The following is a 26,038-nucleotide window of genomic DNA, read 5'->3' as shown; positions in this document are numbered from 1 at the left end:
AGTGAGCGTGAGCAATAGGAAAACTTCATCTTTGGCTTCCCCTCAGCCCACTGACCAAAAGGCACCAAACAGCCAAATGTCACGGCTCGCTCTCATTGGCCCTCCTACCTCATGCTGCTCAGAGGGTCATGTTGCAGATCTGGGAATATTGAGAACAACAGGTGTAGGGGCCATGCTCTGAATTAAATCAAGTTAACACTTTGCACTACCTCCCGCTTTTCATGTTTCTTAACTCAGCTGAACTATGCAATTAAGTATTTTTCCCTCCCCCTCTCCAATCCTATTAAGAGCTGGTCCCTTCCGTTCAGTCGAGGGTTGCATATTGTTTTTTACTTTATGAAATTGAGATTAATTAATTAGTTAGTCAGAGCGCTTTTTTAAAAGAAAGCCCGGGGGGGCTGAGCTTTTTTTTATTTTATGCAGGCAATATTCTTCTTATTAATTTGTTGTGATCAATTGTTACTGTTATTGTTATGACAGCTATTATGGTTTTATTCAAATCCTTACAGCAATGTAAAAATCCAATCTTAAAATCAATTGTATTGCAATCAGAACAAAAGGGCGGGTCCTAAAACAGATATATTTGTATATTTTCACTAGGGACTGAGCAGATCTCTTGAAAACTACGTTTCATTCACAATATGAACTTCTCTTTTTAACTGTCCACTATCTATTAGTGTTTTATTGATGTTTTTAATTATATTAATTATGCTGTCTATAGATTGCTTTTATTATATTCCATGTTGTAAGCTGCCTAGACATATTTTATTAAAGTGTGGTCATAAATATTCAAGGAAATATAAATCACTGGTGTCAAAGGTTAGTCTTTAGCATACCGCAGTAGTGATGCAATAATGGTGCTAGATGCACCCCTGGGGGAGGGAATTCCACAATTTAGGGGCTGCCACAGTGACAGACCCTCTCCTGGAAATATATGCAGTAGGGTTCAACCTAACAATAGTGCATGATATTAGGGGAATCGCTTGCAAACAAGTATCTGTTGCACAAAACTGCATGCAGAAATGTGTGCATTAGGAAAAATGTGAGGATGAATTTTCTGATGGTTTTTTTTTTATGAAAAAAAATCAAACTGATGTAGGATGCGAAAAACTGAATTTAAGATTGGAAGAATGAGGAAATGAACTGTTCCAATTTGCTCGTTTCTAGCTATGATAGAAGTGCAAGGAAACATTTCAAAAGATATTGAAGTTCTTTGTTATACCTGAAAGCCGGTTTGTTGTACAGCTTAAGCCCTAGTCAATCATTATCCATGTATGCAAGATAAGGGAGAGCAGAGCTGTACCGGTGGCCCTCGCCCACACTGCATCTCTACAGACTTCTGCAGAGGGGAGCTTATGCATTAGTGGTTCAGCTCAGGAGCAGCTGGAGGGGCTGCAGAACTGGCCTCCCAGCCACGGCACTGCTGTCCCATGGCAGGAGAGCCATTAGGAAGTGATCCAGTGGTCCCACTAATGTGCCCCTGCCCTCCTGCCCTGCTCCTGCTCCATTCTGGTAAGTGGCAGTTCTCCAGCAGGACCCTACTGTTGGCTCTTGCCTAAACATACAGAAGCATGGTTACATGCACTGAGTTAACTCACGCCATCAGTGGTATTTTGCAGACGTCCAAATGCAGGGTGTCAGATCTAAGTGGTATGAACACTTAGGCAGAAGGAACAGGGCAGCCCCACTCCCCTTTACCAGTGCATGCATTATATCCATAGATAATGACTGCATAATGTTCTAATGAAAGCACTCATAACAGTATTATATGGCTGGCGTATTTTAAAGGAGACTCCTCTTCATCACCATTGGTTCATTTCCAGACCCAGTTCAAGGTGCTCACATTAGTGTTTAAAGCCCTAAATGCTGGCTCCCGCCCCTCCAGATCCTCCTAGGTGTTAAGATTGGTTCCACCTCCTTGGAGAGGCATTCTCTGTGGCACCCCTAGTGGTGTCCAAACTTTTTTCAAAGAGGGCCAGATTTGATGAAGTGAAGGGCCGTGAGGGCTGACCAAATGGCCAACCAAAGTTGTTGACCTTTCTTTAGAATTGAAGTTGAGCTTTTTTTAGGATTTTACCCCAAAGTTGTTGAGCTTTTAGGGTTGAAGTTGTTGAGGTTTTTTAGGATTTTACCCCAGGAAATAATCTGGTAAGGGCCGGATTAAACCAACCAGATTAGGCCCCCAAAATGGACTTTGGACATGCCTGCTAAATTGTGGAATTCCTTGTTAAGTATAATTATTTTAATTGACATTGAAATGGGAATGTCTGTGTAGTGAAAAGCTTTAACATGGGGAGATTCCACTGAAGCTTTAGAACAGCAAGAAGAGCACTCTGAGCTCTTGCCGAGTTGATAATTAACTAATTGTTGTTTTTTTGCTAGCTGACATGTGAGTGAGTAACCTTAGATCAGGTGACAAAGGTATTTGATTGCAAATCTCCATTCTGAAGGGAGTTGCCTATGAGTCTCTTATCTCAAATCTCCATGGGAGGAGGATGAAGATGAAGCTCTCCAAGAAAACAGCTCCAGGCAAAATGGATGCCTAAAGCAGTGTTTCCCAACCTTTTTTGGGCAAAGGCACACTTGTTTCATGAAAAAAATATCGAGGCACACCACCATGCCAGATGGGGAAAGGTCACTTTTTACCTATGTAAAAAAAAATAAAAAAAAATAGTAACAGCATAGAAGGTAATGGTAAGCTATAGCTTGTTTAGCTTATACCTAAATCCGACACTGATTGGTCTCCCTTCCAAGGCACTCCAGGTCCCACATGAAAGCGAGCCCCCAGCAAGGCCTCGACGGCCTGCAAGGCGCTTCCCCTTGCGAGTGGGAAACGGACGGGCGGCGGCCCGAGCACGACCTGGCGCCCTCTCAGCTCAGTGAGCACGACCTGAAAGCTCTGGCCGCCTCCCTGCACGCCCTCCCGGACCTGGAGTACGGCGGCAGCAGCGCGCCTCCTTCGACTGGCCCCGACGGCAACCGCGAGCGGCCCCGTCGGCGGGCCTCGGCGGCGGACCTCCTGCAAGACAGCTCCGGCTTCGCGCCAGACTACGAGGGCTTCGAGTACCGGGGCGACCCTTACGAGGAGGTGGAGCCGCTGCGGAACCTGCCCGCCTTCGAAGCGTGCTCGCCGGCCTCGTCCGAGTCCAGCATCGACATCTGCTTCCTGAGGCCCGTCCACTTCACCAACGAGCCTGGCAGGACGGAGCGCACGCTGCAGCCGCTGCCCAAGAGCGCGGCACCGACGCCGCAAGCCAGCGGCACCTACAAGCGCGAGGTTTTCCGCAGCAAAGGCAAGCAGCTGAGCCGCTCGCTCAAGGAGTTCCCGCGCAGCAGCGGAGGCGGCGGCGGCTCCGAAGGCATCGCCAGCAGCAGCGGCAGCCGCCTGCCGGCCCCGACGGAGAGGGGCTTCCCGGCCCACGGCGCCCCCTCCGCCGCCTCCCGGAGCTCCCAGCAGCACCACTTCCCGCCGCCGAGAGGAGCGGGCGACCAGCTCAGCTTTCTGGAAGTAAGGAGAGCAAAAGGCAAGGGCAAAGGCGCTTCCTAGCCAGGGTCTAAGCGTGCCTATGTGGGGCACGTTACAGCCCCGTGAAGTCAGCGCCACGCAGGCAGCCAGGCAGGCAGACGGCGAGAGCCCCGCGCTGGGCGGCCTCTCCTCGCCGCCGCCGCCCCGCCTCTCGCCGCCCGACTCGCCCGCCTCCCTCCCACGGCACACCAGGCAACGTGTCGCGGCACACTAGTGTGCCGCGGAACACCGGTTGGGAAACACTGGCCTAAAGGTCCGTTTGAATTATTTCATATTTTCTAAGATGCTGAGCCTGTGATGGACAGCACAAGATATTGTACAGGTATTTTTTAATGTACCTTTGATGTTTAAATTCTGTTGTGAAGGAAGTTCCACAAGTAAAACTGTGAATAAAATTTTTATGGGTCTGGACAATGCTTTATTTCCAAAAGGAGTAAGTGCTTATGCTTCCAGTCACTTCAAACTATACAGATTTCAGATTCAGGTAGGTAGCCGTGTTGGTCTGACGCAGTTAAAATATATAAAAAATAAAATGAAATTAAAAAATTGTCCAGTAGCACCTTAGAAACCAACTAAGTTTGTTCTTGGTATAAGCTTTCGTGTGAAGAAGTGTGCATGCACACAAAAGCTTATACCAAGAACAAATTTAGTTGGTCTCTAAGGTGCTACTGGGCAATTTTTAAATTTTTTAAATTTATATTTATGCAGATTTCATTGAATGCTGACACCTGAAGTGTGTCTTTTCAGGTCCCACTTTTTAAAATAATAGTAAGAGGGCTACCTGGGAACCTTTTGAGGGCCATAAAACAACAACTGAATGGTATGTTGATGCAATACTTGTTGCAATCTTACAGCTGCCACGTGAAGCTGCCCAACAGTGTTGGTGTGGGGTCCCTCCTATATCATACCCTTCCTTTTTCGAAGGGTTTAGCATGCCTCAGGGCCTCATTTCCCACTTCCTGCCATGTCAAAGCACGACAAGTTGCTGCAGATATGCCCTTACTAAGGCAGTCAAGCAGCCCTGGTTTGCCCTGCCTTCTTTGCTACAGAAGCCTGATCCAGCAGCCCAAGTTACAAGCAGGGTTAAATGTCAGCAGTGCAAAAGATAATTAATCTTATCTGTCACTGCAGCTGTTTCACATAATTTTCACTTAATAGCAGCAAATATCATATATCATGCTAACGTAAAAGAACAGCAAAGCAGAGCAGGATTACACACACACACACCAAACTTTTAATATGCATGATAGGAACTGATGCATCCTTACTTCAAAGTTAGGGCATTTAATCCCATGTTTCCTCCAATGAAGGTTTAATGTCATTCATTGAGTTTCCCTGCAGGGGCACAGATAGAATTGAAAGGGCTACAAACTCTTGTTATAAGTTAAGACTACAGTGCAGAAGCCTGTGGAATATAGGGTAAGGGCCCCAAACAGGATGGGGTTGCTTGAGCAAACCTACATTCTCCAGCATGTGTTTCTTGTCAAATAGACTTTCTTTTTATTTCATAAAATTTATAGACCACTTCATTGGTGTGCCCCCCCGGGGGGGGCAGGGAACACACCTCAAAGCAGTTTACAAAAAAAAAGAATAAAATAATGAAATTATCAGTTTAAAAAACATTAAAATGGCTATTTTAAGTGATCAAAACAATGAAATCAACAGTAGACTAAAAACCAGATCAAAGCACAGGTCAACATTGTACATACCTTGAAAGGCTAGATTAAACAATACAGTGGTACCTCGGGTTAAGTACTTAATTTGTTCCGGAGGTCTGTTCTTACTCTGAAACTGTTCTTAACCTGAAGCACTACTTTAGCTAATGAGGCCTCCCGCTGCTGCCGCACCGTCGGAGCAAGATTTCTGTTCTTATCCTGAAGCAAAGTTCTTAACCTGAAGCACTATTTCTGTGTTAGCAAAGTCTGTAACCTGAAGCACATGTAACCTGAAGTGTATGTAACCCAAGGTACCACTGTAAATTTTTTTTTACAGGCACCTTTAAAAACCTAGCCCCATGTTGCAGGACACCGACTCAATGCAGAAGGGCAAAAGATAATGCATAACACAGTGACCTCAAGGAGAATCCTCCTCCTTCCATTCCATCATGGCAAATGTCAATTTAAAAGGAAAAAGATGTATGCCTCATTTTAAAAGGCCATTTCTTTACATCAGCTTAATTTACGCTGGCATGCTTTATGCAAGCTTCTTGCGCATGGAACTGCTCCTCCCTAAGAGTGGCAGATGGAAGAGAGATCGTATAATCCCCCCTTCAAATTGCAAATGAATATTAGTTGCACTCTGTAACTAAACATTCCAAACTCTGTACCTGAATTATTGGCATATTTCTTCAAGGCTGCATATTTATAGTCTGCAGCAGCTTTCAGAGTCTCAGGGTCTCATTTTAATGAACACGCTTTCTCCAGCAACAACAACATCCAAGTTACAGATCTATTCAAAATCCATAATTTTAAATTAGCAGGAACAGTTTGATGGGGTTCCATTGATATTTTCCGTTAGTTATTACCAAGAATATTACACAAATTAAACTACGTCCAGCAACGTACTAAACTGCACAATTTAGATCTAAACAGACATGCTTCGAAGCACTTACAGTTTTAGTAATCCAAAGCAATTGAACATTATATTCCAAAACCAAATTCTACAAAATCAAATTACTTTCTGCTCTCAGACAATTAATAAAACTGTTCAGGGGGCTCAGAAATCTATTAATCTCTTTTTGCTTCCACAACCTAGAATGGATCTAAAATATAAGAAACATTAAATCAAAGTTACAGAGTCATACGCTGCTTTCTCCTGCGCTCCTGTGTGGGGATCGCATTAGAATTCAGACTTTGAATGGAAAACTGTGCTATACGAGTATTTATGAAGTTTTATAATCAAATAATTATTTATTAGACTTTTTAATCCACTCTTCACCATGCAGTCTGAATGTGGGTTACACTGTATTAGCACTCAAGGGAGGAAATTGTTTCCAGGCTACCTGAACACTGATGCTGGGTTTGAGCTTCAGATCAAAACACTAATGTAAAATTGCACACGAAATTAAATTCTAATTTCTCAGTATCAAAGAAAAATATTGCATTGAAATATATTTTAAATTTTTGCATGGCCATCTGAATATGATTTGGTGGTTAAGCAGGTGCTCAAGCTTTTGGCATATTCTGATTTGGTATTGTGAAATCTCAATAAACTGCTAAATTTTAACACTGAAAATAAATTTTGATAAAGGCTACTTTTTGTAACATTTTCCTGCAAATTCAACTCTTGAAATTGGCTTCTTTTTGGGGAATACTGTTGTTTTCATTTGCAATCAATTTGGGGGCTGTCAAAAATGCAGCCCTAAAAACAAAGTATTGAGTCTTTTTTTAAAAAAAAAAGGAAAAAATGTGCATGGCTTCTTTCAATTTGTCATGGGCCATTTGTTGGATAGAAAGCAATACATATAATGTGAATGGACGATATCACATCTCTACTACAAAAGCACACCATCACTCAGGTCCAACCTCAGACATTCTCTCAACTGCAGGATATCTTAGAAGTGTGTTTGTTTTGAGAACTACTATGAGGTATTCTCCAGGCCATCAGAAGCAAGAATTATGTTGCACAGAAATTCTTTTGCAAGCATGATACTGTACTTCAGAATGGTACAAAGGTAAGACAATAGCACTGACCAGCTCACTTGCTTCCAGTGTTAATATCTTCAGCAGATGTTTGGAGGCCTTTTCTACTTCGTTTGTTTTGAAAGTGTGATATTAATTAATGTTAACGTTATTACTGTGTGGGAGTGATGGTCATTTTTGCTTTGAAACAGATATAGAATGCATGAAAAGTTTGCATGAAAACAACACCGCATCCTAATATTCAGCAACAGACCCATTAGTAGCTTGTCTTTGAAACACAGTTGTGCAAAGAGTTTCTATCAGTGCAGGGGTACCTCGGGTTACATACGCTTCAGGTTACAGACTCTGCTAACCCAGAAATATTAACTCAGGTTAAGAACTTTGCTTCAGGATGAGAACAGAAATCGTGGTCCGGCGGCACTGCAGCAGCAGAAGGCCCCATTAGCTAAAGTGGTGCTTCAGATTAAGAACAGTTTCAGGTTAAGAACGGACCTCCGGAACGAATTAAGTACTTAACCCGAGGTACCACTGTATGTATTAAGAGGTTTTGCATTTTTCTGTCACTTCTTTTGGTGGAGTGCTAGCTTTAATTGTGCAACCTGAATTTGTCAGTATGTTATTCAGTCCCACCCCTAAACAATGACAATCTGGAAGTGCCCAAAGTCATGCTATGAGGGCCACACTGATGATGTTCTTAGACTAGCTTTCCATATTAAACAAACATTATGTACTTGAGTTCTTCTCTGGCTCAGATCTGAATCCAAGCCAGAAAAGAATACCCACCTTCTCCAGTAGCAACAGCTCTCAGTTTCCCCTGTTTTTCTTCAATCTTTCTTCCTCATCCAATGTGTGGGAAAGTCAATTTCCCAAGGACATCAAGAACACCTTGGGAAGATTGCAATTCTCAGAGGTCCCTTGGCACACTACTTTCAACTGTGTTTCATGTATCAGAGAAAAAGCGAGTAGGGAGAGAGACTGAGACGGGCTCATTCCCCTACCACTGCTGCCACCACCTACTGCTCCATTGCAACTGCTGGAGCAGCCACCAGAGGGGGCAAGCAGGGAGAGAAGGCAATGACAAAGGGAGAAGAAGAGCAAGGGGAAGGTAGGGGGCATGCTGGCAGAACTGCCACTGCAGTTGCCAGCTAATAATAATAATACAAAGCAACCAACAGCTATTGAGCTCTACTCCACCAACGTACTAAAGGTCCAAACTAGCAAGTATCGCCTAAGTTGTTGCCTGAATAGTACCAACATGAACAGCTGGATTTCCACAGGGAAGGAATCCTACAACTTGGGTGCATTATATGGTGTACGTCTTTGAGGATCAACTTCTGTGATACATGCAGTCTGGTCCCATTCACAGGGACTCAGAAGCAAGTTCCACTGTGTTCAACAGGGCTTAAACCCCAATTCATGCACACAGGGGTGTGCCTTAGAAAGGCCTATGAATGTTGGCAAAGCACGAGGCAAACACAACCAATAAAACCAGCAGACCCAGGTCTTTTGCAAAACTCCAGATTTGTATAAAGCGTTGCGTATTTCATTTGTAGGAGAGGTGGCTTTTCATAGAAAGTGATCTGAGAAACGTTACCATACTAATGTGTAGCAAATGAATTCTGAAGTCATTATTCTCCCACATTTTCTTTCCCGTCACTCACTTCCTCCAGGAGGGTATCTTCAGAACATGATATTTCTCGAGGGTTTTACTTTGTTTACTGATTTGTGATCTGAGGATTTTTACGCACATGCATGGGAAAGATAACACGCCTGGAATGTAAAGAGCATGATAACAGCATGTCAGATAAACAAGGAAACCAAACACCATCATTAAAAGGTCAAAAAGGCCAATGGAAAGCAAAGTAGTTTAATTAAAGGCTGCCTATGTTGTTAAAAAATGTCCTGACATATTGGTGAGCTATTGTAGGCATACATTCCAGAGCAAATGCAAAAGGAAGAGTTCTGTGGAATCTTACAACTGGTTGTGGCATGGACCTTTATGGCTTATAGTCTATTATGTCACATACAAAAAAAGAGTCTTATGTCTCATATGCACACACAGAAACAGGTGGATATAGCTAGCATATCCAAGAGCCCAAAAATGAAAGGGCTAGGAGTAGGCTTGTGACATTTCTATGCAGAATCCAGATCTATACATGATGAGAACTGAGTGGTGCATTCTCAACTGCAGTCATAGCTATGCCTATGCAATTGAACACACATAAAGGTAAAGGTAAAGGTACCCCTGACCATTAGGTCCAGTCGTGACCGACTCTGGGGTTGTGACGCTCATCTCGCTTTATTGGCCGAGGGAGCCTGCATACAGCTTCCGGGTCATGTGGCCAGCATGACTAAGCCGCTTCTGGCAAACCAGAGCAGCGCACGGAAACGCCGTTTACCTTCCCGCCGGAGTGGTACCTATTTATCTACTTGCACTTTGACATGCTTTCGAACTGCTAGGTTGGCAGGAGCTGGGACTGAGCAACAGGAGCTCACCCTGTCACAGGGATTCGAACTGCCAACCTTCTGATCAGCAAGTCCTAGGTTCTGTGGTTTAACCCACAGCTCCACCTGCGTCCCTTACACATAGTGTGTAAGGGACGCCACCTGCATCCCTTACACATAGTGTGCAAGAAACTCACAGTTCTGATTAAGTCCAAATTGAGGAGAATCAAATTTGCTGACACACTGTAGTTCAGCAATTTGGTGGTGAAGGCTCACTTTAAAGTAAAAAAGTAAAGTAAAGTAGGAAAATTGTAGTATGCTGACCTTGGGTGCCTCCAGGCGGTCATTATTTTTCAGGAGGAAGTCAAGCACATTGTGGAATTTTAGGTTTTCTGATTTAACATGGATTAAAGCAAGAAGATCAAACCTATCCATTCTTAAGGAAATCAGCCCTGAGTGCTCACTGGAAGGACAGATCCTGAAGCTGAGGCTCCAACACTTTGGCCACCTCATGAGAAGAGAAGACTCCCTGGAAAAGACCCTGATGTTGGGAAAGATGGAGGGCACAAGGAGAAGGGGACGACAGAGGACAAGATGGTTAGACAGTGTTCTCGAAGCTACCAGCATGAGCTTGACCAAACTGCAGGAGGCAGTGGAAGACAGGAGCGCCTGGCGTGCTTTGGTCCATGGAGTCATGAAGAGTCGGACTAGTCTAAATGACTAAACAACAACAACAAAGCACTTGGCAAATCCACATTAAACAAACGCAAAAACCATGAACTTTTTGCGGTTTGGAAAGTGATGGGGAAATGCATTTAAAAGTGTTGAATGAACAATGGGGAAATGTTTAAATGCCCCATTAGCAAATCAGAATGAATGCTGATTGCCATGCAACTGCCCTGTAAATGAATTCAAATGAATGTTCAGTAAATGAATGTTCAGTAAAGACCAGGCATAATCTAACAACCATGTAAGCTTTGTGCAAGTGAATCAGAATGAATGCTCAATAAACAGATCATCTGAAGGAGCCCTTTGAGATCAGCATCAGTGCCCTGGGACACTGAAATGTTTACCATTGATTTCTGAATGAGGTTGCTTCTGATCTCAAATTTGTGTTCATTTATTGCTATGCATGGAGGCTGACTTAAATAAATCCTGCTTCTTTCACTCAGAGTGATTGAAGAAAGTGGTGCTTTTTTTAAAAAAAAGTGTGGATATTTTCATTCTTGTTCTATCAAGTCATTTTTAATTCTGGGAATGACCTACCCATGCTATATGGCAGAGAACAATATTTCAGTGCAGGGCACAGATTAAGTGTTAAGTGAGCAAATGTGTTTCAGAAAGTTACTCCTCTGAAGCCATCTCATTCATTTTTCTGCCCTGCTGCTGCTGCCTAGACGTTGACAGATGGAGTGGTGTGTTTTGGGTCAGAGGGTTTTCCACCAAGTAGAACAAGTCAATCTACATTCTCATCAAGGCCCTGCGGTTGTATTTTGAGTTTGCCTTATTGTATTAGTTAGTATAATCATTTTAAAACAATGCTAATGTGGCCCCACTGGAAGCAAACACTCTTGTTTTCTTATTGAAAGCAATGAGCCCCCAGCAGCTTTGTTTAATCAATTATAATGTTACCTCCAGGTGAATAGATTACAGAGACCAGGTCAAATTCTGTCACTGGAAAGAGGGTATATTGTGCCTTTTGATGTTGTTAGTAATTATGAGAGAGTGGAGATTTCATCAACTTTTTCTCTCTTTTTTTGAAATCATTTTTATTTGAATTTACAAATATAAATTTATAACCATACCAAATACACATCCATCTAAAGAGATTACTCTGAATCTCAAGACTTCCCCCATCCCCTCCATGGGTCCTACCACCAACATTTTCAACTGCATTTTATTTAGTAATCTATATTTTGTATCTGTCCATGTTGTCCGTAATATCTGTTACATTATAAGTGAGATTAAAATCCTGCTAATGTTTTCATCTGCTTACAGAGTTCTCCTAAATAAATGATAAACTTTCCCCATTCTTTCTTGAATTTCTTGTCTTCTTGGTCCCTGAGGTTTCCAGTCAGTTTTGGCATTTCAGCATAGTCCAACAGCTTAGTTTGCCATTCGTCTCTGGTACGTACTATGTCTTCTTTCCATCTCTGAGTTAGCAGCATCCAAATTCATCAACCTTTTCATACCCAGGACCCACTTTTGACTCAAACATGCATTTGGGGAACCATTTCTTAATCTTTAACTATCCTCCTGATGTGACTCACCTTGGATCATAGCTGTCAACTTTTCCCTTTTTTTGCAAGGAATCCTATTCAGAATAAGGGAATTTCCCTTTAAAAAAGGAAAATGTTGACAGTTATGCCTTGGATCAGGCTGTGACAACCCACTGGTAATTCCCAACCCACCAACTGAAGACCAGTTAGTATATACTATATACTAGTTGAAAAGAGAGACTTTTTATTATTATTCTAAACTTATTGTACTGCAGATACTACCAGATAACAATACTGTTTAAACAAAAGAAGAGAATCCTGACCATATAATTTAATCAGGAGAGAAATACTAAATGGATGATCCTGTTGAATGTATTTCAAAACTTTAAATTATTATTTATGCCCTGCCCATTTGGCTGGGTGGCTTACAGCATATCTAAAAACATAAAGCACAATCCAGTTCTATACCCCTCTAAACAACAAAAGGTACTTTATTGGAACACCCCATTTCCCACTGACTGAGCCCCATGCCACCCCTCCATTCCCTGCTGAAGGAGGCTCTAATTTTGCTGAATGCTATTTTTAGTTAATCTGCAATAGCATGTTGGACACTATAAAACGACATGTCTTCAACTCACAGGTATTTATTTTTTAAATGGCTTTTGTCCATTCTTCACCATCTATGAATAGAATAATAATAATAATAATAATAATAATAATAATAATAATAATAATAATAATAATTTATTTATACCCTGCACATCTGGCTGGGCTTCCCCAGCCACTCTGGGTGGCTTCCAACAAAATATTAAAATACCGTAATACAGAAGGTTTCTTTCCATCCACTGAAGGCTTTTGGTCTAGTGGAGTAATCCCACCAATCTGAAGGAGGCAACTTTGCCAACTTTCCTCTTCCTTCTACAACTGCCAGTGCCTCCTCCCGCCCAACTGTTCCAGAGAGATGTCCCCTAAGCCTCAGGAGCAGATTTCTGAAGGGCACAAGAGAGAATTAGCAAAAGTCTCCTCCTCTTCCACTTCTGGTGATGGAAGTGAAGTCTGAATCCAAGCCAGTATTCCTAGTTTCACCACAACGAAGTTCTCAGAGCTCAAAAGAAGAAATAAAGCAATTTGAAATACAAATTTAAAAAATATCCCAATAAAACAATAAATGTGGCATAACTATTCAAGGCACAGAGTAAAAACAGCTTAAAGCTACGGCGGGTTTTAAAGGCCTGGGGAAATAAGATGTACGTTGGGTGCTGATTGACACCAAAGAAGATGCCATGTAAGCATATTTGGGGAGAGTAACCTTACAGTTGGGTGGCTACAACTGAAAATGCCCTGTCTCTTGTATCCTCTCTACATGTTGTTTTTGTAAAGAAACCCGAAGTGTGTTTTCTTTCAGTTAAAGAGATGCCCAAAGATCATAAACCACCAAGCTTTTCATGATGAGCCTCACCATCATGTGAATTGGCAGTCTTTGCCCTGTGTTGTGTTCATGTGCCTGCATTTACATGTTTGTGCTAAAACCTTAACAAGGCAAAATAAATAAATAGGGACAATGATTCAGGGAAGCCCACCATGCATGCAAAAAGTAGGGATGATCCAGCTGGTAAACAGGGGTAACCAGAGTTCATGCTGCAAGGGCCTGGGCAGGAGAGTGAGAGAACTTTGCCGTGACTGGAGATAGGGGTCTGCTGCAGCAGGAACGGCAGGCTGTGCTGCACAGGAGATGGGGACAGAAAGGCAAGTTCCAGAAAGGGCAGGAAGACCTGAGGCAAAATGAAATGCAGACACAGGCAAGCATTCGACAAAGGGCTCTGCAGCTCTACAGTTCTGTGGTTTTGTGTATACAAAGAGACTGTTGCTGATTTCGACAGCTGGAAACCCTGAAAGTGGAAGCCTAGAAGTAACTTGGCAAAAGCCCAAAATACCACTGTGGTGATGTCACCCCAGCTCAGAGATGCTGGGAGTGCTTTTTAAGCAAAACCTGATGATTGCAAGGACATGAAAGCCCTGAGTTGAGAGAGAAGGTGCTGCAGATTCTAGTTGCCACCTCTCTGTTGTCATAATCTGCCGGCAATGTTCCTTCTAATGTATTTCTCAGCTGTGTGGAGGGGTGATCTCTGTGAACCTGGCCCATTCGCATGGATGCTTTGATACGGTCCGGATTGAAAGGAAAAGCATTCTGATAAAAGAAAGCAAGAACAAGGAACTCGCTTTTGGTATCACCCACCCACTACCACACTTCTCCACCCACACACATGCTTGTTCTGCTCCTTCCACTGCTGTTCTTTTATATACGCAGCAGATCCCAGGACTGAATGTGGCCAACCACATTTTTTATTTTTCAACCCAGACTGAATTTAAATTGTTGCACACTTTCTTTTGTGGATTGAATATCAGTTGTTGTGAAATGGGCTGATTTTTTGTGTATTGATGCCTGATGCATGGGGTGAAAGTGTATCTATTGGATCTCCGTCTCTGTTGAAATATTGCAAACCAATATGGCAGTGATGGAGAACCTGTGACCCTCCAGATATTGCTGGACTTCAACTCCCATCAGTCACAGCCAGCCAGCAGAACCAATAATCAGGGATGATGGGAATTGTAGTCCAGCAATATCTGGAGGGACACAGGTTCCCTACCCATGCCATATGGTACAGTACTGTGTTTGTCATAGATCAGAAAGTCCTGGATTTAAAAGATCTATTCTACCATGAAGTGCACCATGTGACCATGAGTTACTATCACAACCTGAACATTACAGAAAGAGCAGAAGACACATATAATGAATAACTGAATGCCAACTCAAAACATTCATCACCATTTCTATTCACACTCATGTACACACACACTAAACCACGCAAAAACACATGCATGTTTGAGAACGGTGTAGAAAAAGGGGGCACTTTAATTTATTTATGTATATGGAATGTCATCCAGTAATGTTCATAACTGGCCACCGGGACCATATAACACCGGTCCTAAAGGATCTATACTGCCTCCCAGTACATTTCTGAGCACAATTCAAAGCGTCAGTACTGACCTTTAAAGCCCTAAATGGCTTCAGCCCGGTATACCTGAAGGAGCATGTCCACCCCCATCATTCAGCCCAGACACTGAGATCCTATTACAAGGGGCTTCTGGTGGTTCCCTCACTGCAAGAAGTGAGGTTACAGGGAACCAGGCAGAGGGCATTCTCAGTAGTGGCACCCACCCTGTGGAATGCCCTCCCATCAGATGTCACAGAGATAAAGAACTACACAAATTTTAGAAGACATCTGAAGGCAGACCTATTTAGGGAAGTTTATAATGTTTGACTTTTTTAATGTTTTAATATGAGCCAGGTGGGGCGGCATATAAATAATAAACTATTATAATTGTTTATGCAATTATTTTTTTAAAAACGAGATAAGCTTATGCATCAGTACAAAATATTGCTTACACCATAAAAAGGGGGTGGAGGTGTCCAAAGACAGGGGGTAGGCAAGTTGCTCCATGCTGCATATTGTTTGCATAAATGCTACACGGCTGCTTTCTGTACACATCTTTGAGATATTGAGCAAAGCTGTTTTTAAAGTGAAGCTGTTTCTTTCTGGCAGAATTGGATTTGTCAGTGTGCTGTACCTATTCATCTCCCTGTATCCGCCAGCTACTGAGAAATTCAAATAGCCTCACTCTCAGCGCTCTGGTACTCATATTCTTCAGAAGCAGAAAGAATATTATTTGGGAATGTCTTCTTGGCAGAATATCAAAACTGATCTGAGCCAGTATTTTTTAAAAGTATTACTTAAAAGTCCTGGTATAAGAATTCTCTCTCTGTAAGTTCTCCCACCCCTCATCTGTGGAGATGGCTGGGGGAGTGGCAGAGGCAGGGGGTTAGCTCATTTCCAGTTGAACCCAGTTCAAAGTGGGAGCTAGATGTAATGTCAAATGGGTCTACCATCATCAAGGAAACCATTTCCTACTCCCCAGTTAGCATGCAAGCAGAGTACCCTCCTCCCACCTCTGGGCAGAAGTGTACAAGTAAAAACTTGTGAGGAGGGAATTTGGTGAAAGAGCACTCAACAAAAAATGAAGCAGTTTGCAAAAGCAGCCAGGACAAACAACAAAGAAGGAAGGACAGATTGATAACGCTTGTATCTAGGGATGGGAGACAAATCTAGTTTGGTTCAGATTTGAATACAAACCTACCTAATTCTCATTTTCTGAATCGGTATGTGAACCAAAAGACAACTATTCTTTGAAATTTGCACTTCTCCAAATGTTGCGAAGCAGTCCTCCAAACAAATACTGTGTACCGAGATGTGTGCAATATGGTAACGTGTGCATAAAAATGCATATATTTGTGATAGTAGCATATAAAATGCATTATTTTACAGGGAATCACTTGGAAAAAAATGTGCTGATGAATTTTCACGAGGATTTTTCAATTTTAAAAATTTGCAGACTTATGCAGAAATTTGGCAGACTGAAGGCAGGGAAAAGGGGAAAGTAAGAAAAACCAAAATTGGCCATTCTTACTGTGTATATATATACTGTAGTATATACAGTGTCTGTATATACTATTAGTTTGCTGTTTCAGGACCCAAGATGCAAACACACCCGCCCTTCTCTGTTGCCTTTGCACAGGTAGAATTTGTTGTATTAGGTATGGTTGTGAAGCAAAATTAACTTTAAAGAAACATTGCTATAAAATTCGTATATTCTGCTTATTGTCCTTTTTAATTAAGAATATATGTGACGTCACTTGTGCAGCAAAACCACAGAAAATGCCCTTTACCACAAACCTGGCGCAAAGATTTACAGCTGAATCGGCAAGATGCATTACTGGGGCACTATCCCATCAAACTGAACAAGCACTATATGACAAATGGAAAGTCTTTTATGTTGGACATGCCAAACACTGGGTATCACAGATAATTTGAGGTATCCTGTTAGGTGGGAAATGTTTTACTGAACAAAATTAATGAAACCCCGAATTGAGAATGTGATAGTGTGTAATGTGCTCTCTTTTTTATAAGTACCCCCTCCCCCGCTGGAAAAGATCAACCAGCTCAAAATACCTTAGGAATGAATTGTCTTCTTTAGCGTACATACTGGAACTTGCTGTTTTGAGGTGATACTCTGACTGGCTTGGACGTGCCAGGCAGCTGAAACTGCTGAGAATTAATCTCTCTCTCTTTTGTTTGGGAAATAGGAGTGTATGTACTGAAACAGCCATCCCTGCCTTTACAGTTTGCCATAAACAAAAGCATAATATTCTTCCTTCTGAGACTACAGACAGTAGAAGTAAATACAGAGAAAGCTCAAAGAAGACATGTGAGACCTGACTACCTATTTTTCTATGCTAAACTTTACCCAGTTCATGCAGTTCTCAAAGCCACCAAGGATATAAAAATCAAATAAATACGCCTCTAAATTACTTCCAGAATTCATACATTTTACTGCCTCTCTCTCATTCCATTAAACCTCATTAGTCCATATTCCCAACCCAAATGAGATACATGGAAAGAAAGGAGAAGAAGAGGAAGAGGAAGAGGAAGAGGAAGAGGAAGAAAAAGAAAAAGAAGAAGACGAAGAAGAAGAAGAAGAAGAAGAAGAAGAAGAAGAAGAAGAAGAAGAACAACAACAACAACAACAACAACAAACAACAACAACATTCCATTCTTCCTCCAAGGAGCTCAAGGTGGCACACATGGTCCGTCCACCCCATCCATTTTCTCCTCACAACAACTCTGTTAGGTGGGTTAGGCTGAGAGACAGTGATTGAAAGGTCACCCAGTGAGCTTCCTGACTGATTGGGGATCTGAACCCCAGACTCCCAGAATCTTAGTCCCTCACTATAACTACCACACCACACTATGTTTGCTCACATTCATCACTCATTACTCTGGCTTTTTCATTCCCTCTGTTTGTTTCCCCCACAGTTAAAATTTAGATTCCTTGGGTCAGAGACCAATTTTTCTGCTTCCATTATTCCATAAGTTCTGGTTTCTGACATGAGCACATAAGAACTCCTAAATGGTCATGCATGTGTATCTTGAGATGTGGGTCTTACAGTGCTCATAGGAACGCGGGTGATGCTGTAGTCTAAACCACTGAGCCTCTTGGGCTTGCCAATCAGAAGGTTGCGGTTCAAATCTGCTCGACGGGGAAAGCTCCCGTTGTTCTATCCCAGCCATAGCTGTCAACGTTTCCCTTTTCTTGAGAGGAATCCTATTCAGAATAAGGGAATTTCCTTTTTAAAAAGGGAAAAGTTGACAGCTATGATCCCAGCTCCTGCCAACCTAGCAGTTCGAAAGCACGCCAGTGCAAGTAGATAAATAGGTACCACTGTGGTGGGAAGGTAAATGGAGTTTCTGTGTGCTCTGGTTTCCACCACAGTGTTCTGTTGAGCCAGAAGTGGTTTAGTCATGCTGGCCACATTACCCAGAAAGCTGTCTGCGGACACATGCCGGCCGCCTTGGCCTGAAAGCAAGATGAGCGCCACAACCCCATAGTCGCCTTTGACTGGACTTAACCATACAGGTGTCCTTTACATTTTTACAGTGCTCATCTAAATATTGCTATACCCATTCAGTTCATGAATGAGTCCTGCTGGATCAAGCCAATAGCCCATCTAGTCCAGCATCCTGTTCTCACAGACGCCAATGGTAAGCTAGCTAGCAGAACCTGAGCACAATAATTAAAAATAATAATAATTCTCAGCTACAGAAAAGTCTTTGACACATAATGAATCATGCCATTTCTTGTTATTGCTCACATCCGCAGTTTCAACAACAGAGACAAAATGTCCCTGTGTAAGTACCACTTTTTAAATGACTTATAATTAAACTAACTATTGAGGCTTGTTTAAGGAAATTCGTATAGATATGTTCAGCTTCTTCTAAATAGTGTTATGCAGTAAGTGGCTTCAAATAGACAGAGGTGTTAAAGAAAAGTAGTGCATAGTATGAAGAGCAATGCTATAAAAAGAACAAAGTGTTAGATTGAATAAACATGATATGCTTGGGAATCACAGCATTAGCAACATTTCTTCTTTGTTATTTTCCATCACCTAAACTGCTAGCTCAAAAAAAAATCTCATTTTGATCAAAGTCTCAATGAATGTTTGTTTTTATTATGGAACTGAATATACATATTGCTTCAAAGAACTGAGTAGCCCAGTAATTTATGAATGGATTCAAGTTCCCTACAAAACCATCCATCATAAGGAGTCATGCTCTCTTTTCATAACCAAAGTAAGATTTTTCTATCTCAGCCAGATTCAAAACCTTTCTTAGCTATTCAGAAATTGATGGAACCTTAGGGAAATTCTAGTACACAGCCAAGACAATCTCTGCATCTAGAATTAGATCTTCAATAGGCGATCTATACTGAGGTTGTGCAGTGTTTGCAGTAATTCAATAGACCAACCAATAGATTGCATCTTATCCAATAATCCATCATGCATCAAACTTCTTTCCAATAATTCTCAACTGGCATACACTTTCACAAGATGTGCATCCATTCCATGAATATGGAATGTGTGAAATTCAGGTGTGGAATGCGAAAATGATGTAAACAAATTGGGATGGGTTCAGTGGAGGGAAACAAAGATGACCAGAGGTATGGAGCAGGGCTGTGTGTGGATACACACACACACACACACACACACACATACACACACACACACACAATTCTACCCTGTGGCCCTAATCTGTGGCCTGAGGAAGACTCTCAACAGCTATGGATCCTCTAGACAACTTGCCACCTTCCATTCCTGATCAGTTCCAATGAGCTCTCTCCATTTCTACTTCCCAAAACCATTTATAATCCCTTCATTTTGCCATAGTTCCTATAATTTTGTGCCCATGGCTAAGGCACTTACCTCTGTAACGTTTCCTTGAAAAGTATGTGGAGAGAAAACAGTCTGAATAACATCACACCCAGCCCACTTCAGTCCTCAAACTCACTGCACTTCATCCTATCAGGAACTGTCAACAAGGTTACTTTGCAACACTATATTGAAATGGCAATGAATACCTGTGAAAGGGCAGATAATTTCTTACTCTTCCTTCCAGACTTCAGTTGACAGCATCTTTTCTACACTGGAAGCCAAGAAATTGTGTGCTTTTACAGTCCCTCGACATCTGCAAAGATAAAAGAGCTTACGTTCCAAACATTTAAAGCAGAAGAATTTGTTTCTATCACAACATGGAATATGACTGGTGTTAGTGTGGTTTCTTTGGCTAAATTTCCACCAGGATCACTTCCCTGCCAAACTGTACATCCAATAACTATACATAATTTTTACTTTTTAATAAGTGACCACTAAATGGTTATATAAACAGAGCAAACTAACAGCATATATAGTTTATAATTAATATCTGTTGCTGCATGAGTAACAAATAACTCACCCAGACTGACTCCAGGTCAACACCATTACCACTGGCTGGTACAGATCAATAGTTTCTCTTGCTGAGAAAGCCACATTGTAACTGTTCCAACAGATACACCCTTGAAACATCTCCCATGTTTGTACATTCAGACTGGTTTTGGAAATATGACTATTAATACAAGAGTAATAAACATTATGACTCACTGACCCATATAGCTCCTATTGCAAGACTCCCGTCTATATTCTTCTTCTTCTTCTTCTATATTTTGCATTATATTGGCAATTAACCCTACTAATCTGTATCACAGCTAGATTGCGGACAACAGGCATTATCCCAGATAAAGGGCACAATCCTATGCACATTAAGATGGAAATAATCCCAACTGAATGCAGTGACATGTGTCAATATATATTCAATGGCTTAGACTGTGTCCCTCAAAATGTGGATGGAGGAAGCTCAAAAGCAGCATCTGAAATAGCGCAGACAACAACCGAAAGAAGATCTGAAAGCTGTTGCAATCCTCAAGGAAACAGTTTGATTCTGGATTATTCAGCATACAAGTAGCATGTGCTAAATAGAAATGTTGTTTTTAATTGCATTTTTCCAACTTACTTTTAGCCCACTTTAGATGCTGTGTTGTGCGACACACAGTAACCCAACCGATAGCACCAGATGCAGTGCACCATTACCTTGAAACTAACCTGGTTGTATAGTGAAGACTTTTTTTGCAGAATTCCATTTTGTCTAAACAATGCACAAAAATCAACTGAGAGAGATTGCAGACTTTGGACAACTGCTATATAAGCAAGAACTCCATTACCACTACCACTAGAAGCAGCTTCCATTTCCTGCAATCATTAACTAATTCATAAAAACCAATGGGATGACAGCTGACAATGTATCTACTTGGTACTACACACCACAGATTAACAACCAATGGTAACCAAGTGTGAGATTGGATAAGCACCTTTAGACAGTTTGTGTAACAAATTGTTTATTATACTTCAGTCGTAAGTACAGTCTTTGAAAACATGTGACACTACCTTTCATGATACTTAACTTGCAAATAAGAGTGAATTATCAGGTGCAATATTTGTTCAGCATCTTTTCCCCCCAACTCTGGTTTAGCTTGGATTTGCACATGTACCAGCTGGGTGGGCTGAGGAAAAAGGAAGGCAACTATACATGGGCTAAGGCTGTGTACAGAGATTGGAAGACTTAAGGTCTGAGGCCTTTGTTTTTTAAAAAATCAGAATGGTGTTTGTGTCTAACGCGCAGTTTTAAAAAAATGTTTACATGTGAGGAAGAGATCCTATGTCTAGAAATCCTCCTCTCAATAATCCTAGTTCCAATATTACTAATGATCTGGCATGACTATCAAATACCGAAACATCCGAGGAAGAGTTTTGTAAAATTTAGAAGTAAATCAGTTATTTGGCCATGTTTTGACTGATGTCTATACAAGTATATTAAGGGCGCTGGGGTCTAAAAGCATAGCTGCTAGACAGAGGGAAAGAGAGACATCAGCAAAACCCTTTGTCTGGGTTATACTTAAGTGATTTCATACCTAGTAGGAAAAATAGACAAAGTGCAAGCAGTCTGGCTACACATTTTTTAAAGTACTCAGTCAAAGTTTATCACAGGTTACTTTGGTGGCCTAGTTGGCTGACATTTCAAAGTCCAAAATGTCTGCATTTGAGTCTAAAACTTGGCAGACAAAACAAGTTCTTTTGCTCAGTAGGAAAATCTCATTCCCTACCCGCTACTCCAACCTCCTTTAAATGCTATGAACTGATCAGGATTTCAGCACTGTTTACATATAAAACAGTTTAACAGGATTAATTTCAGGAAAGAGCATTTGCTCTAAATTTAGAAATACAACTCAAAGCTAATACTAAATATGAAATGCAACCAGCATTTTCCATGTACAAAAAAGTAACCTGATGTTTTGCAATGCAAAATAAATGCTGCTTTATTCTGAATTGCAGTTTTATCGTATTCTTGCTTTTTTTGTATATTACCTTGTTACTGTGTAAGAAAGTCTGTAATAATAATAATAATAATAATTAATTTATACCCCACCCTTCCCAGTTCAGAAAACCGGGCTCAGGGTGGCTAACAACAAATTTAAAACTCTTAATTGATGCAACAAAAAACAGCATAAAATACAGTATAAAACATAAATAACAATAAATTCAGAATTCAAGAATCAATTTAGGGGGGAAATCCATCCAATAAACATTAGATGATCACCAGGGCTAGCTGGCTAAATTAGTCCAATTTGGGCCAGCGAGGAGACCAGGGGAGAATTAGCTGTGGGATCCCAGAGCCGGTAATCTTCATAAAAAGGGGAGGGGGGAAGGAAGGGGAATAAAAGATCAAGCTAAATTCAAATTGAAAGCCAGACGGAATAGTGCACAAAATAGTGATATGTGATTATCAAGTTCAGGTTTCTCAGTTTCTCATTTTTTCCCCAATCTTAACTTTAGTATCATCCACATTTTCATGTCAGTTTGAATTTTCATTTTAGTGTGAATAGTTCCTAATGCACACTTTTGCCAAATACACATTCTTTACAGAACAATTCTCCCTAATACAATGCAATTTTTGTATGTTATTTTCACTAATACACATATTTCTTCTTCACACCTAATGTATGTTTTTTTTGTACACAATATTCAATTGGAGAACTACAATGCAAAATTCATAAAAATGTGAATTTCAAAAGACATATATTTCAGTTCACATGTTATTTTGGGAGGTGTGAATTATGCAAAATATAGTGTGAGTAGAAGTCCTACAATCGCTTATTTGCATATAAAGAACAGCGAACGAGGCAACATCAGAATGTTCTAGAAGAGCCACAGAGCACAGCACACCTTTTTGGCTTTTTGTTCAAAGCTGTGCAAGAGAAGCAACATGAAGCGACTGACCTGAGCTGCAGAGGATGGGGAGAAAACCTTATTTCCCAGTTACAGTCCCAAATGCTACCCTCAATTCTGAAAAATGAGATGGAAAAGCACTATAGGAAAAGCAGCTTGCATTCATTTCTTAACAATTATGACTGATATTTCACATCAGCTCCCTTTTCTACAACACAATTTGTGTACATATAAACTATCCAGAAAACACAGTTATTCGTGGGCTAGAAAAACAGAGCAAGCTATGGCAAATGAAAATATGTGTATAATTTGCTAACGTTGCCTCAAAATTGTTCGGGGTGGGGTCTATCTATCCTCCAAAGTTTCAAAAGAGAACTTTACCATCTTCATTCTCCTCCAGAAGACCCAGCTGCTTTTCATATTCCCGTAGTATAATTTTTACGCCAAGCAGACCAAAAAACTTTTATTTTCATAAATGAGGCATGCTTTTGTTTTTCTGTTTTTCAACCAGGCGAGACAAATGGCCAGTTAAGACAATATTTTAGTGCCAGTCTGGTGGACACCTTCAATGAAATATGTCTGGCACCAAAAAAGAAAAGAAAAAAAGACTTGTTGCTGGAGAACATTCCCTTCCACCCTCCTTGGGATACACAGCGCATTGCAAAAGTAATACCTAGTAACTTTAGTGGGTCTTCAGGAACACACAGCCTTATAGCACAATCTTATGCACTTTGGCTCAGATGCAGGTCTCGCTGAATCAGAATTACCAACACTAGTTTCTGGAAATTATAATGCTATCTGCTGCAGGAATAGCTTAGCAAGCTGAAGCCTCCTGAAAATATGGCTGCAGGAGGTTGTGGTCACCACTTTTAAGTAGTTGGAGAAACGTGTATTAGGAGCACTTAAATCTTCTAAAGATCTGCCACTATATGAACACAGTGCAACACTCAAGAACTTTATCAGACCTTTCTTTAAAATGAACGACAGGGTGACCGGATATTATAGGCATGCGAACCTCACTGCCAAGTGTTTTACTTGGAAATACATCATTGAAATCAAAGATTTGCTCCTCTTAGGATCTGAATATATCATAGGGGCTTCAGCAGGTATCAGTTGCAACTGGTGGGACAGAGACAGGATCTTACTGGAGTTAGACCAGCTTGCTTTATGTCCCTCGCTTCACCCTTTCCTCCCACACTCTGCTTTTTTGGAGGGGCACAGTTTTCCTTTTTTCTGTTTACTGTCAATGTAATCTGACTTCGATTGGTTTGGAGAACTCATCCATCTTAGCTCGTGGTTCGTCAGGCAGACTAATCAAAGGAGCTTGCAGCCTCCCACTACAAATGCAGAGGGGGCGCAAAAGAAAGAAGCAGAAAAGGAACTGGAGAAAGAATAAAAGGTTGTTATTAACTAAATTTCTCCGTAGTGAAGTACTTGAGTAAGCCAATCATCTATAATATGTATTAACTCACTACTGGGTTGGTGCTTCAATAAAGAAATATACACCAGACCCAGAAAACCAGGACTCAAGGTTAACACAGAAGCACTGAATGGTGATTAATATAATAATGTAGTATAATATATGATCTATGATCTGATCTGATCATTCAGGAATGTGCTGTATAATGCATATATAATTCAAGGATGTGCTGTAACTAACTACAGTGGTACCTCTGGTTACCAACTTAATTCTTTCCAGAGGTCTGTTCTTAAGGTGAAACCGTTCTTATCCTGAGGCGCACTTTCGCTAATGGGGCACACAATTTCCATTCGCATCCTGGGGCAAAGTTTGCAACCAGGAGCAACTATTTCCAGGTTAGCAGAGCTCGTAACCTGAAGCATTCATAACCAGAAGCGTTCGTAACTAGAGGTACCACTGTACACACACACACACACACACACACAGCCTGATTTAAATCTGCTATGCTAATTCTGCTAATTTTGCTGGCGTTGTTTTGCTACTATTTTATGGAATTCACTTTTTTTTTTACCTTTCTCTTTTATGCTGTTTTAAATTGAATTTGTAAAGTTACTTTAAATGCTCTGAGGTGCCCTGGACATTTTTTTAGGGTAGGGTAGAAATTGTTTAAATAATAAAATGAAATGTAAAGCAAAGCAATGTACTTGCACCCTCCTTTTTCTTAAGAAAAAGCCCATGCTCTTAGGATTTGGCTGAATATTCCCTACAATGTCCTCGATGGGTGATAATCTTTCTTCCCCCTTATCTCCAGACATAGGACCGGTTCTCAAGAGCATGTGGCCAAAGTTCTACTCCAAGAAGGATATTCCTGTCACTGTCTAACAGAAGGAAAAGAAGTGTGGCGTTTGCCCACTCATTACGGAGATGTCATACTGGCGGAGAGAGTGAAAGTGTTAATAGGCTGACCAATAAGAAAGCCTGGGGGTGGAGCCTAACTCTGTTTAAGGCTCAACACAGGGGTTTTGGCAGTTAGTTCGGTTGGTTTCTTGTGGGTGGGAGGCAGAGGAGTCAGAGGCAGAGGAGAGACAGAGAGAGTGAATCGAAGTACAGTGTTTCAAAGTATTTAAAACTTGTTTGCATTCACAATAAACTGGAATCTTTGTTAATACGTTACAACCTGACTGAGTCTGAATAGATTACCGGGGAAACCTGGTTGGTGGCAGTGAAAGAGATAAGCCGTGGTGGTGCAGGGTCAATGCTCCGTGGAATGAATGGGGGCTCTGTGCGAACGCCACAGCAAGGTTCACCAATTTCCCCTCTACCAAACCCTGTGTCCTCCCGTAAAATCTATTGCGGAGGGATGGGGTGCCCTCTAGAACAGTGATCAGTGGAAATTACTCACACCCCAACCTTCTTTCTGTTGAAAGGAATGGATGCTTCACCAAAGGCCCTTTTCATTCATGGAAGAACTCGTTCTGACCAGACATTTTATACATAATTTCTGACCATAGATTGTCT

At 41.3% G+C, this 26,038-nt stretch overlaps 1 long non-coding RNA gene across 1 annotated transcript; it reads left to right on the top strand.

Annotated features, from left to right (window-relative positions):
• Positions 1 to 1,372: 1,372 nt before the first annotated feature.
• On the top strand, positions 1,373 to 25,811 carry LOC309369638. The gene is made up of 3 exons (XR_014168204.1): positions 1,373 to 1,512; positions 23,612 to 23,766; positions 25,332 to 25,811. It is a non-coding gene; the product is annotated as an uncharacterized lncRNA (long non-coding RNA).
• Positions 25,812 to 26,038: the final 227 nt, after the last annotated feature.

The sequence above is a fragment of the Podarcis melisellensis genome (genome assembly GCF_964234715.1).
Source record: "Podarcis melisellensis genome assembly, chromosome: 5".
Lineage (NCBI taxonomy): Eukaryota > Metazoa > Chordata > Lepidosauria > Squamata > Lacertidae > Podarcis > Podarcis melisellensis.
This window is presented reverse-complemented; position numbering and strand designations above follow the sequence as displayed.